A 10,973-nucleotide genomic window follows, 5' to 3' on the forward strand; every position below is an offset into this window, starting at 1 on the left:
CATCTTTAAACTTCACAGCAAGATTCATAAGTTAAACCAGCCTTAAAAACAAAGTTCCAGGTTCTGTCCCAGAAAACAGAGAGCACCTATTTCTGGAACCCAACTTGGAACAGCCATAACTTTTAAACTGCTTGGCCAATTGATCCCAAATTTAAACCACAGCTAATTCATAAAGTTTACTACAACTTTGATTTATACAAGTTTCCAGAAAACTCAGTTATCATTAAGCAAAAGGTAAATTACTTCCTTGCTGTCCAGAACAGCTTTTAGCCCACCAATTAATTATTTAATGACAGAACCAAAACATAAACAATGCCAACCACATGGCTTATGAGCACAAGCACACCACAAGATAACCAGAACATCATATGATGACCTCCAAATATTTATTAACAAGGCATTTATTAATTTAATTCTAGAAAAGAGCATAATTACAAGATACTGGTAAAATTGCTCACAAAAATCTACAAAAATTACAGCAGTACAAGTATAGCACCAAAGCATTACCATAAAATTTTCAGAGCAAATGCACAGACCAAATTAAAGATATGCATTTAACATGTGACAAGGTGTTTATTTCATAAATTCAGAAACATGGCTTACAAAGTGTCAAACAGCAGATTTCAGATTCTTTACAGGTTATCAATACCATAAACAAGTTTGTCCCAAAAGTAGAGCACCAATTATTTTATATGATTTAATTAAGGAAACAAGCCAAATTTCAAACATAAATTACATATCAAAGCTGCATTAATCCAAAAATCATGACATATTTATCATAGCCTTCTAACACGACACAGACACTACCATAAAAAGTTCAAAGCAAGATAAGCAGTATAACAAGAGATATGAATTTATTCATGAATAACAAGATTAAATCCTAATAATTATTTTTCCCAGAAAACATGTTTCATTTTATATTTTTATTAAAAACTAGCCATCTCAAGGAATACCACAAAATTGGTTTCACAATTTTTGGATCTCAGAAACAGGAGATATGATTTTTGTAAGAAAGCCAAAAATCAGGATTTGAATAAAAGAAAAGGAGGGAAGTGAGGTGACACTCACAGTGGACCCCGCATGTCAGGGTCATCTTCCTCACCGCCGAGGCGACTCTCGCCGGCGATTTCTCCGCGACGGCGAGGTCTCCGGCCAAACCAAGGGCACCATTGTGATCCCCAGACTCTAGCGACTCGATTGATCCTCTTTTTCCCACGGCGGAGCCACCGGAAATGGCTCGCCGTCGATCATGGCGGCTCGGCGGAGGTGCTCGGCGTTACGCCGGAGCCCTCAAGCCGATAGAGCGTGACCTAGGGTTTCCTACAGCACCAGTGGACTACGGCGAAGCTTCCTAGGTACGCGGCTTGGCTTGAAACATCGTGGAACGCACTGGCCACGAGAGACCCAATCTCCGGTGGAAACACGGCGGCGCTGCGCATCGTGTCCGGCGACGGTGGGTTCGGTAGAGCGTCCACCAAGAGGTGCAACCGCTAGCTAAGAACCTAAGCTATCTCTAGAACCTAACCAAAGGAGATGGGAGGCTCCGAGGAGCTCAGCATTGAGCTCGCCGGAAAAGATGGTCACGGCGACCCGATTTGGGGGAAGAAGGAAATGGCGGCTCACCGGTGGGTTTCGCGGCGAGCTAGAGGGTGGAGAGTGGAGAGCGGCTCACGGCGGAGCTATGGGCGGAGTTTGGTGTACTGCGACGCAGCGAGGAGCGCACACGAGCTCGCCGGAGTGAGCTCGCGACGGTGAGCTCGCTGCGGGCGCTCTTCTGGCGAGAGAGGCGAGGCAGAGAGGAAATGGACGCGTCCACTCCGCTCGGGGCGTCTCTGTGGATGACATGCGCGCGCTGGGAGCTGATGAGCGGGGCTAGGAGCGGCGTATGGGCGCCAAATGTTGACGGAGTTCTGTCGCCGGTCGGCCACGTCGCCGAGCTCGGCTCCGATTCAGAGCAAACGCTGATGGTCTGACAGAGCGACTTCGACGGTGATTATCTCCCAAACCAGAGCGAATTAGGAGATGATGCAGTTGACAAAGTTGGAGTCTCCAATCGAGTTCTACAACATTGTCAACTAGAGCAAAAGCCAGATCGGCCTGGATTGAGATATATAGAGTTTTCAAAACCGATCGAGCAAACTGTTTTCATTCCAGGACTTAGAAAATTTCCTAAGTGTTGGAAACAGCCCCAAATTTGCCTTGTGGGTCAAATTTGAGCTAGATGTGCTCATTTTCATGAGATGGCCATAAAACAACTTTTGTTCCTTATAAAATTTTCTACAACTTTGCTGTAGAAAGTTTTGACATGCAAATATTTTATGAAACACTTTTTAAAAGCCTAAGCAAAAGAGGTTTCTAGGGCCTATTTGTATAAGTATGACTTAAGTGATTATTTTGGAGAAGTGATCAACATGAACATTGTTCCCAAGGTTAAGTTAAGCATAGATAAACTAATTACCAAGGCATAAAGCACAAACACAAGCATGGTTCACTCAAGCATAGGCAAGGGAAGACTACTTAAACAATTTAAATCACATATTTGCATGGAATTACATGGCTCAAGATAGATGATGATCATGATATGCTTTGAGTAGATGATGATGCTCATGCTATGCACATGATTAACGCAACCATAACACTGGGGTGTTAGAACCCTCCCCCCTTACAAAAATCTCGTCCCGACATTTGAAAGCTTACTGATTTTCGAAGAATGTTTTGTAAACTTCTTTTAAATAATCCTCCGTCTCCCAAGTGGCATCTTCTTCCCTGTGGTTACTCCACAACACTTTGTAGAACTTAACCACACGATTACGAGTCACCCGTTCCTTGCGGTCAAGAACTGCTACAGGTTTTTCTTCATATACCAAGTCTGACTTCAACTTGATATCCCGAACTTCCACTCTTTTCTCCGGAACCCGAAGGCACTTCTTTAATTGTGATACGTGGAAGACAGGGAAAATAGCTCGAAGCGCAACTGGAAGTTGAACTTTGTATGCTACGTTTCCTTTCCTTTCGACAATCCGATAAGGTCCCACATAACGAGGTGCAAGCTTTCGCTTGACTCCGAACCTTTGTACACCCTTCATCGGAGACACCTTGATATACACATGGTCACCAACTGAAAACTCAATCGGCTTCCTCCTTTTGTCGGCATAACTTTTCTGTCGAGCTTGAGCAGCTTCCAGATGTTGCTGGATGGTACGGACTTGCTGCTCTGCTTCGTTCACGAAATTGATGACATAATACCTTCGCTCTCTGGCTTCTACCCAATTTAATGGGGTTCGACACCTTCGACCATACAGGGCTTCAAATGGAGCCATCTTGATACTCTCCTGATAACTGTTGTTATAAGAGAACTCAGCTAATGGCAACCACTTAACCCAAGAACCTTTTGAAGAGAGAGCACACGCCCTTAACATATCTTCTAGGATCTGGTTAACACGTTCAGTTTGACCTGCTGTTTGGGGATGATAAGCAGAGCTACGGACTAAATGAGTACCAATCTACTCATGCAGACATTCCCAAAAACGAGCAGTGAACTGTGGTCCACGATCTGATACAATAGTTCGAGGCACGCCATACTGACGAACAATGTGCTCGAAATACAACTCTGCATATTGATGTGGACGATAGTCAGTTTGAACTGGAATAAATCGAGCAACCTTGGTCAAACGATCTATAATCACCCAGATGGAGTCGTAACCCTTAACAGAAGTTGGGAGTCCAATGATGAAATCCATGCTGACTTTTTCCCATTTCCAATCAGGAATTGACAAGGGTTGAAGCAAACCAGCTTTCATGTGAACAGCCTTCACACGACAACAATTGTCACAACGAGCGACAAAAGCAGTGATCTCCTTTTTCATCTTTGTCCACCAAAACAAAGGTTTCAGATACTGATACATCTTGCTACTACCAGGATGGATAGACAATTTGGATGAATGAGCTTCAGATAAGATCTGATTTCGTAGCCCACGGTCTTTTGGGACCACTAGTTGATCCTTGAACCAAAGAATTCCGTTCTCATCGACCCTGAAATGCTTTGTCTCTTCTTCCTTCATTTTTCTCTTTATATGGTGGATGCCTACATTTGTTTGCTACAATTCGATGACTCGATTGCGAAGGGTACTCTCTAGAGAAATCTGGTTGAGCACAAGTGGATGCATAAGATGTGACAACAACAGATCTTCCACTTGGATAGAGTGGCAGTGCGCTTTCCGACTCAAAGCATCCGCAACCACGTTTGCCTTGCCCGGATGATAGTGCACTTGTAGATTATAATCTTTAATCAACTCAAGCCACCTTCGCTGCCGCATGTTCAGTTCAGGTTGAGTGAAGATATACTTGAGGCTCTTATGATCGGTGTAGATATTACACAGATTACCCAGCAAATAATGCCTCAAGATTTTCAAAGCATGAACAACTGCCACCAATTCTAAGTCATGAGTAGGGTAATTGACCTCATGCTTTCGGAGTTGGCACGAGGCATACGCGATAACGCGACCTTCCTGCATTAACACACAGCCTAAACCAATACCTGACGCGTCGCAGAAGACATCGAAGGGTTTCTCGATATCAGGCTGAGCTAGAACAGGAGCTGACGTCAGCAATGTCCTCAACTTGTGGAATGCCTCTTCACACTCAGGCGTCCACACAAACTTCTCCTTTCTGAAGTAGACGGGTCATAGGCTTGGATATTTTTGAAAATTCTGGAATGAATCGACGGTAATACCCAGCCAAACCGAGAAAACTCTGAACCTCGTGTACCGAAGTTGGAACTTTCCAATCCAGCACTTCTTGCACCTTAGCCGGATCCACCGATATGCCTTCTTCAGATAAGACATGGCCCAAGAAAGGTACTTTCTTTAGCCAAAACTCGCATTTGCTGAATTTCGCATAAAGCTGATGCTCACGCAGACGCGACAACACCACACGCAGATGCTCTGCATGCTCCTCTTCATTGCAAGAAAATACTAGGATATCGTCAACGAAGACCACCACAAACTTGTCCAATTCGGGCATGAATACCGAATTCATGAGATACATGAAGTGAGCAGGTGCATGTCACACCCTGGCTTTTAAAATAAGACCAGAGTCGTCATATGTGTGCCCAGGAAGTCCACACATACAACAAAGAATAGAAATATCAAAAACAATGTTATATATAGCGGAAAACATATTTATATTAACACTTACAAACATCAGAGTACGCGGAAACAGTAGCTAAACTTCTTATGCTCCAATCTTCTCAGGGACGGTTGACTGGGGGCTCCGTACGCCCAGCACTTCTCATAAGCATCTAGAAAACTCCATAGCATCTTTATCCTTCTTCTGAGCAGCACTTTACTACACACTGGAGTGTGGGGGGAAATAGCAAGGGTGAGTTCATGTCGAACTCAACAAGTACAGGCGGAAAGTATAATGACATGCAAGGCTTAATCAAAGGAAAAACTGACACTGTTTGACTGCAGGTGAGCTTTTAAGTTGGTACACTTTTATTACAATTCTTTTATTAAAACAACCTATTCTAAATATGAGTGAAGCATCCCAACCCTTATTCAGATGAAGGTTAATTAACAATATTATTAGTCATCTTTATAATAATTATTATTATTAAGATCACCGAGGTAGCAACCTCAGATAATAACTCAGGGTAGCAACCCCATTAAGGTCATGGGATAGCTATCCCAGTAAAGAACACATGATAGCAATCCTGCCAACACGGAATAGCCATTCCGCCAAAGCATGAGGTAGCAACCTCAACCAAGTTTCGCCTCCAAGTATCCAGTGAATCCAATTTGCTCATCAAGTGAGGGTCTGGGCCGCTCGTGACCGTGAGCACGGCTGATATATCAGTTTTACACTCTGCAGAGGTGTGCACTTTCACTCCAGGTCGTGATTCCCATTCGCCCGGGGTCGTGACTCCCCAAAACACTACCGAGGTGAGCAGGCAGGGTTTCACTACGAGACCTTTCACAGGGTCCAACTAATAGGATGCCACTCGCAAGTTTTTGCCGGGGCGCTCGACAGTCGATACCCATAGCCATGGCGTACCGAGCAGCCGCTAACTTAATATTCATTACCCAAGCTACTTCCTCACGCCTACCCGGAAAGTAACACCCTACCAGCGGAGGTCCTGATAATTAGTCAAGCCAGAGCTATATAGCTTGGAGCTGCACTGTATGTCCCAGGGGGCCGCTCCCTGACTAAGTCCTTACGGAGAGCAGAGACGGGTACGCCCGGCAAACCGGACCACCAACAGTACCCGCTCCCCTTTTCTCAACCAAACCATGATGCTCGCAAGCACCGCAACATCTCCATCACCGAAGTGACCATTGTTCATCATTTAAACATTATTCATCATTGAAGAATTCATTGATCAAGATTATTACTTTTATTATTATATAGATTAGATGAGTAGAGCAGCTAAGCATAACTACTGTTCACTACTCTACCCATGTATAAACCCAGGAGTATAAGGAATATAGTAGAGGGCTAGTCATGTCCTTAGGGTTTGCAGTATTAAGACACATGCAGTGGAAAGTAAATGTATTTAAAGTTCATAGGTACAATATGATCAAAGGGTGTCTGCACTTGCCTTTATTCCTAGTGTATATTGTTGACACTAGCTAACACCACTTAGATACTAGGTTGTCATCCCTAGCATGGCGCCAGAGTGTACAAAGGTATTTATAAATGTAAAGGCTCTTTAGAAAATAATCCATTCTATCCGCAAGCGCACAGATAAAACACCTCATTGTAGCATTTCATCAGGATAAGTATTCCAGGTATCGTTATTTATAATTTTGCTCTAGGGATCTAAGGAGATGGAATTAAATCAAGGGACAAAATCTATCAAGGCATAGACTAGAGATAAACTTGCAAGAACATGATTACTATTAAGAAACTCGTCACACAGTCACATACTTTAGCAGGGGGTAAACCATAAAGATAATGATAATAAAGTATAAGTTCATGGGATAAAGAGCACAGCGATTAGAAAATAGACTACTCCTCATATATGTAGGTGATGTCGGATTAGCTAGAGAATGGATTCTAAGTTATCTACTAACTACTAAGTCATAATCTACTCTAGTTATCTACAAGATCATATATAGCATAAAAGACTCTTCATTCATGTATAAGGAACATTGATAAAGTAAATCAGAACATCGCATGACTTACTCCACAATACCGGTTCTGCCTGTCCTATCAACGGAGGGTGGACTATATAAGAATCAACGAAGCTGTCACTATCGCGAACTACCACACGACTCGGCCAATAGGATACATTTGCAGATAAATAACATCTAAGCACCACGCTCACATGTGATCTATCACCTAACTCCCTCGCGACAAGAGCTAAGCGCTTTGCAAACTTATACATAAACTCATTATCAATTAGAACTATATCAAATATAGAACTAGAGCAAACTAAGAGCATGATAATTAGAGATATAATGCAATTAAAACAATAGAATTAGAGAAAGATATGAACAATACCAATCTTTATTACCGAAGATCTGAATCCAGAGCGTAGTGCTCTACTTCTCTAATTGCTATCTAATCAAACCTCTAAACTTGAAGGATTAGGGAGTAGCTAATTCTAATTCTCTGTGGGAGAGAAGCTCTAAACCCTAACTTTGATGGCTACCTCTGAATAATGATTTCTCCTCCTCTCCTCCAGGGGCCAGGGGGTCTGGTTTTATAGTCCCCTCAAGTGAACGTGAGCCAGTGGATCAAACCGACATAGATTGTATGGTTTAGATTGATCCTTTAGGTCGGTGGAGGATTGTCCCGAAGCAGAGTCCTGATTGGACTCTCCACCTGGGCGGGCGCCCAAGGGGGGTGGGCGGCCGCCCAGCCCCCGAGCCCGAATCCCCTCTCGTTCGTTCCCGTGGCTTCTGGATCCTTCTAGATTAAGGAAAATTGCGCGGCACGTAATTATCTCGTTGTAAACATGACATGTGGGCCTTCTCTCCCTATTTTCTGATAAACCTCTGTAGAAATAGATAAACACCAAAGCTCGTGGAATTCTGTCAGATAAAACCTTAATTCTAGATGTTTGTTTCATATTGATCCTTTTTCATGTTTATTTGATTATTAATTTTAGTACTTAAGGACCGTCAACAAACTCCCCCAAGCTTACCCTTTGCTCGTCCCTGAGCAAATAGCTAAAGTCAGACGGATCAGGAGTTGCTTCGATGTTTTCTTTCCTGACAGGCACACATGCTTTTACATAAAAATTCTTCCAGATTAAAGTGAAGTGTTATGAAGTTTAGTACCTGCACTTAAATCTTAAGTAATCGAAAGACAAAATAGTTAAGTCAAGCACTATCCCTCCTGTTTATACTTCACCTTTGTTCCAGAGTTTTTCATAAGTTTTCAAAATAAAATTCAGAGTTCCCAGCAATGATTCTCTCAAGTCTCTCTATATGTGGTATTTGTGGATCCTTACCATAATGTCACTTACCTATAGCTAATGGAAAAATTAAGTGGAGCTCATAGGAGTGCAAACAGCTCATACATATGTTGTCTAATCGAGCCATGGATCCAAAGGAACTCAGCATATAATTAAATCAAGATGTGCATGTGTGATGGAGTAAATGATAGTGATGGTGAAAATGCATAAGTGATAATAAAATTTACTTCTCATTGCTCCTCATATTGCTATCTCTCCTCCTCTTTGATCTTTGCTTTGGGAGAACATGGGCTATTTTTCTCCTCTCTTGTTTTTTTTTCAGGTGGGTAGTGGATACCCCTAATTCTACTGTCGGACACTTGTCCATTTTTTCCGCTCAAATGGGCATCTTTGTACCCCTAATTCTACTTCGGACACTTGTCCATTTTTACCTCTCGTCTCACTCTTTTTCTTTTATCGAGGTTCCGGGCACTTGCCCCTTTTTATTTCCTCGTATATATTTTTTTGCATAACCCATGCCTCTTCTGCATTGAATCTTTTTAGAGAGAGAGAATAACAATATTCGGGACAGTGAGTGATAATATTTTTAGCAATTTTAATGATTGATAATGAATGCTGTGGTAGATGCGTGCAAGTGAATATCTTAATTTAACCACATGAAAAGCTCCTAAGGGTCAACACAGCTCGATCAAACTCAATGTGAATATAGTAAAAGATGTTATAGCAAGTATGGCTGTGGTAGGTAGTTTGTTATGCTAGGAACTCATCATGTGATTTGTAAGTTTTCAAAAATAAATCTCCAGAACTTAGTGTAGTAGGAACGAGATAAACAGTAGCTCAACTTTATATCATGCCTTTCTCTTACCTAGACTTTAGTTTATGCTTTCCCAAAGATAGTAATTTTAGTTTTAGTAATTCCTGGAAGAATTCTAATATAAAAGCTAGGTACTTGTAAGTAAGCAAACAGAGCAACTGTTCATCATTTCCATCATGCATATTTTTGGTCTTTTTATTTTTCTAGAGATTAAACTTAGCAGGAAGATAAAACACACTTATCTACACACTCTTTTTATTTTGTTTTTATGTTTATAAAGTGCAGTGAATTAAAGCAAGAAAATATTTATTTGGTTTTCTAAGTTTTTCTTTTTTAAGATGAATTAAAATACTAAAATAGAAAAGAATAAATAAGAAGAGCAAATAAAAACTTACTTGATAAATTGAGGAGGAACTCCCCCAAGCTGGATGTTGATGTCAGTCTTACCCGATGTTCCAGAACCGCATCATGGTTGTAATGTTGTCGTTCATTGTTGTTGTACCTTGTCTTAGCTCTTCTACTGCAGCGGCATGGTCCTGGTTCCATTTTTGTTGCTCTTCCAGGAGTCTTCCATGTTCTGCTTGCGTGTTCTGGATGTTGAGGAGGGTGTTGTCGGTACGAGTGAAGAAAGCACCGGCGTCTTGATAGTAGTCGTTTGTGAAAGCGTAGGAGGCATCGGAGTATCGTCCTACATCAAATTGGGGTGGAGGTCTGGATCCTGAAGCTCCATATGGATCAGTGGAGTACCTGCCCGTATGAAAAGGCGGGTTTGTCCACTGGTGATCTTGGCTCTCCGGCCATGTCTCCTCTGTTGGCTCTTGTGGTTGCGCATGACGAGCCCATGGGTCTCGAAGGACTCGTGGATTGTAATCGCAATAATGCAGGTGCGTTGCTTCTTCTGGTCCAGGGTCAGCTCCATACCAAGTGCGTTCTCGGTGAGTGGTTATTCTTTCAGATGCCACTCGCTGTGGAGTTCTCTGGTTCACTGGTGTTGCTGCAATCTCAATCAAAAAGTTTTGCACAGAGTAGAGGCCAAGGTTCGGGTTAGGTAACCGAATCTTGCCTTTATCATCATATAGCATATACATTATATTCCCCTCTTTCTTTAACATCCGAGCTTGTCTAAATGTGTCATAGCCATGGTAAATTCTTAATTCTTCTATGAAGTCCAATGATGAGTTTTCTAGTAAGTGAAGATTAGTGGCTAGACGAGTGATAAGTGAAGTACATCCTACTGGTCCCTGAAGACTAGGTATACTAAGCCAATGTGAAACTAATAATGTAACAGGTGAAGTGGGTACTTTACTAATAGCAGCATATAAAAGTTGTAAATTTCCTACTCTTACTTTCCTAATATCATCACGATAGAAAAGATTGTACCCAAGCCATTTGTGAAACATCCTAAGAGTGGGGTGTTCCATGTCACTGGTTCGGGCTTGACTGTAAAAATTATCTCTAGATATTTCTCTCCAAAACTGGTGTCTCTCAAAGTTGGGTAAATCGGAGTCAATGTTCAGGATGCATCTTGAAGAGAAACCAAGATGGTCGCTTAGCTCTCTCCAGGATAACATAATTTCCTGTTTGAACATCCGAAAAACAATTCCCCCCTCATAGTATTGTAAAGTACAAAGAAATTCGAGGGTGAGAAGACGAGAACCCAGCTCAGTTATATTCCAAAAATTTGTCCAACCCATCATTTGAAAAATTAAGTCAAATTCAGTGTCCATACCTGTTTCT

Source organism: Sorghum bicolor, chromosome 5, assembly GCF_000003195.3.
Source record: "Sorghum bicolor cultivar BTx623 chromosome 5, Sorghum_bicolor_NCBIv3, whole genome shotgun sequence".
NCBI lineage: Eukaryota > Viridiplantae > Streptophyta > Magnoliopsida > Poales > Poaceae > Sorghum > Sorghum bicolor.